Below are 4,617 nucleotides of genomic sequence, written 5' to 3'. Positions count from 1 at the left end.
TTATGGTACACATACACAATGGAATACTTCATAATGATAAAGACCAGTGATGAATCCACAAACCATATTACAACATGGATGAATCTGGAGGGCATTATGCTGAGCGAAATAAATCAATCACAAAAGGACAAATATTGTATGTGAACTCTATTATAAAAACCCTAGAAAAGGTTTACACACAAAGAAAACAATCTTTGATGGTTATGAGGGAGGAGAGGGGTGGACAGGAGAAATCGCTAACTGGTGAAGCGAAAGACAACACACAATATTGGGGAAGTCAGCACAACTCGAACAAGGGAAAGTCATAGAAGCTTCCTAAACACATTCAAACATCTCGAGAGACCAAGTTACTAGGCCTGAGGGCTGGGGACCACAGTGTCGGAGGACATCTAGGTTAACTGGCATAATATGGTTCATAAAGAAAATGTTTTACCTCCTACCTTAGTGAGTAGCATTTGGGGTCTTGAGAGCTTCCGAGTGTCCATCTAAGATACATCTATTGGCCCCATCATGTACAGAACAAAGGAGAATGAAGAAAACCAAAGACACAAGGGAAATATTAGTCCAAGGGACTAACGGAACACATGAACCACAGCTTCCACCATCCTAAGCCCAGAAGAACTAGATGGTGCCTGGCTACCACCACTAACTGCTCCGACAGGTATCACAATAGAGAGTCTGGGACAGAGTGGGAGAAAAACATGAAACAAAATTCGAATTCACAAAAAGGCCAGACACAGAGATTGGAGGAACCCAAAGACTGTGGCTCCTGGACACTGTGCTAATTCAGAACCAAAGCCACTCCTGAAGTATCCCTTTTGGGCAAAGATTAGACAGGCCTTTAAAACAAACAGTAACACTTGAGGAACATCCTATTTAGTTCAATCAGGTGCATGAGACCAAAGGGGCAACACCTGTCCAAAAAGCAAAGACAAGAAGGCTGGGAGGGACAAGAATACTGGACAAATAGATGCAGGCAAACCAGGGTGAAAGGGAAAGGTGGAGAGCGCTGATGCATTGTGGGAATAGCAACCAATGTCATAAAATCATTTGTGTATAAACTTTTGAATGAAAAACTAATTTACATTATAAACTTCCACCTAAAACACAATAAAATTTTTAAAAAAGGTTGGTGGTTTGAATCCACTCAGAGGTACCTCATAAGATAGGCCTGGTGATCTGCTTCTGAAAGGTTATAGCCTTGAAAACCCTATGGAGCAGTACTGTGCACACGTGGGGTCACCACAAGTGATATCGACTCATCAGCTACTAACAACGACATTGCTGTAAAATAAAAAATATTAGGTGGGAACACTGAGAGCAATGAGTTTACGTTAACACGGGAGGAACAACTCAGAAAAGAGGGTGAGAATGGTTGCACAACCTGAAGATTGTAATAAACGTCATTGAATTGTACATGTAGGAATGGTTGAATTGGTGTACAATTTGCTTTGTATATTCTCAATGACGACAACAAAATAAATAAAAAATAATAAAACAGCTTATATGCATGTACATACTTATACATGTATATACATGTCCGTCAGTTTGTCATACTGCGAGGGCTTTTGTGTTGCTGTGATGCTAGAATCTATGCCACAGGTATACAAATACCCACAGGGTCACTCATGGTGGACCGGTTTCAGCTGAGCTTCCAAACTAAGACAAACTAGGAAGAAGGACCTGGCAGTCTACTTCTGAAAAGAATTAGCCAGTGGAAAACTTCATGAGTAGCAGCAGAACATTGTCTGATATAGTACTGGAAGATGAGCCCCTCAAGTTGGAAGGCACTCAAAATATGACTGGAGAAGAGCTGCCTTCTCAAAGTAGAGCTGACCTTAATGACAAGGATGGAGTAAAGCCCTCAGGACCTTCACTTGCTGATATGGTACAAGTCAAAATGAGAAGAAACAGCTGCAAATATCCATTAATAATAGGAATGTAAAATGTACAAAGTATGAATCTAGGAAAATTGGAAATTATCAAAGCTGAAATGGAATGCATAAGCATCTATATCCTAGGCATTAGTGAGCTGAAATGGACTGGTATTGGTCATTTTGAATTGAACAATCATATGGTCTGCTATGCCAGGAATGACAACTTGAAGAGGAATGGTGTTGAATTCATTGCATTGTCAAAAAGAACATTTGAAGATCTATCCTGAACTGCGATGCTGCCAGGGTAGGGTAACATCCATACCCCTACAAGGAAAACCAGTTAATATGACTATTACTCAAATTTAAGCACCAATCACTAAAGCCAAAGATGTAGAAACTGAAGATTTTTACCAACTTTGCAGTCGGAAAGTGATCAAACATGCAATCAGAATGCATTGATCATTACTGGTAACTGGAATGCAAAAGCTGGAAATAAAGACCTGTAGTTGGAAAATATGACCTTGGTGCTAGAAATGAGGAAGCAGACCACATAATAGAATTTTGCAAAACCAATGACTTCTTTATTGCAAACACCTTTTTTCAACAACAGAAATGGCGACTATGTCTCACGTAGTTTGGACATGTTATCGGGAGGGACCAGTCCCTGGAGAAAGACATCATGTTTGGTAAAGTGAGGGTCATGGTAAAAGAGGGACATTTCAAAGCGGTGGTCTGACACAGTGGCTGCAACAAGGGACTCAAGCACGGCAATGATTGTGAGAATGGCACGAGACAGGGCAATGCTTTGTTCTGCTGTACGTTGGGTTGTTATGAGTTGGAACTGACTCAGTGGCATTTAACAACAACAACAATAATGTAGTAGTAACCTGCAAGTGACTTAACCTCAACTGAAATACAGGATAAGCCTGAATTATATAAAGCTATGTCCACTGTCATGTTTGGCAAAATTAAATGAACATTTGTATATCATATTATGCTTAGACACCTTTGCCCCAAGTCTTTGATCACTTTTTCTATCACTCCTAGTTTCTCAATAACTAAAGGAAAGAATCCAGAACTTTCCCCACTGCAGGGAGTTTACTTTCTCCATAGAAGATTTTGCTAATGGGATGTACATCTGTTCTTGCTGTTTGAGGTTCTTTTGTTAGCGTGTTTCTTCCCCACAACCAACATCAACTGTCCCATGTGCATATAGTCACCTTATTTCTGCCAAATTTTACCAGATGTTAGTTGTGTTGCTGAGAGAGGAACATGGACAAGATCCAAAATCCAGTTCAGCTATCTCCTGCCAATAAAAAACCACCCCAATAGTCACCTTAATTCCTTGGGGTGGATATTTGCAACAAAATCCCTGTATAAAGCATCTCACTTTGACAATTTCCGTATCAATTAAGTTTTATCCCAGTATGTACATGCTGTTATATAATGAAGAGGCCTAACCCAATATCCTAATTATCATCTAAATCAGGATTATATTATATTATATTCTTCTGGGTTGTGTTTCATTTTTTCTGCACATCTGTATGTCTTAGTGAAAATAAACTTGATGTTACTGATATAAGTGGCACATGCTATCAAAACACGACCATTAATTCCTAGACCAAAAAGCCATAAAGCCAAAGAGAGAAAGTTGTGTAGAGCTGATCACTTTGAGAAGACCAGTTAAGGGATACAGCTACACAGAGATTAGCTCCCAGGAGGGAACCAGGAGAATAAATTCCCTGAAATTGTTCTCTCTTCTCCACATATCTCTCTAGAGATCTCTATTGATTGACTCCAAAACAAGAGGGCTCAGCTTCCTTAGTTATAAAGCAGGGTAGGAAAGGGTAGTGAGTAAATCTGGAGGAACCAAGAGAAGATACCTGAATGACTTCCCTTTCTTGATGCAGTGAAGATGTGCCTAGTGCTTCTGTGCCTATCATTGCACTAGATTTGGATACACTACAGTACATAAAGCTCACACATAGTCTAGTGCAGAAGTCATCCTGGTGGTTAGTGTGGTATTACAGAACGGAAGATTTAGATTGAGGGCTTCTGGTACCAAAAGACAAAAGACATATGTAGATTAAAGAGTTGAGAATTACAAATGAAGAATTGTTCTCTTTTGTTTTTATTTTCACAATAGATGTTTGAATGAAAACCTCTAATAAACTCAGAATACTGATTTAGTAATGGAATATTATCAATATAGCTCATTTAGGATGTGTAATCAGATTTTATCCTTGATTATATGTGCAAATGCCTCCTAAGAAAATAACTGCTTAATTTTGGTTCAGTAGGCATTTCAAGACTTTGAACCTTATGGTTTCTAAATTTCTGTGTAGTATGATAGCCTATGAAAACAATTTATATTAATAGGTTGAAAATTATCCAGTCCTGAGTTATTTCTAGGAAAATAAACAGTACCATCTTTGGAAAGAAGGAAAGTTTCTAAAGAAAACTTATCACATTATGGTATTACTCAAGAGAAAACAGCAGTCATCAATTTTGGTGCACATTAAAATTAATGCAATAAGATTGAGTCCCAGTAAGACTCCTACTGGGACTCAATTTTATTGCACTACTTTACTTCCAGAAGAATGAACAAATCTGTCTTGGAAGAAGTACTGCCAGAAATTAAGTCAGATTCAGAAGAGGATATGGAATGAGAGAGATCGTTGCTGATGTCAGATGGATCTTAGCTGAAAGCAGAATATACCAGAAAGATATTTACCTGTTT

Source organism: Loxodonta africana, chromosome 5 (genome assembly GCF_030014295.1).
Source record: "Loxodonta africana isolate mLoxAfr1 chromosome 5, mLoxAfr1.hap2, whole genome shotgun sequence".
Classification (NCBI taxonomy): domain Eukaryota; kingdom Metazoa; phylum Chordata; class Mammalia; order Proboscidea; family Elephantidae; genus Loxodonta; species Loxodonta africana.
Note: the sequence above shows the minus strand (reverse complement) of the source record.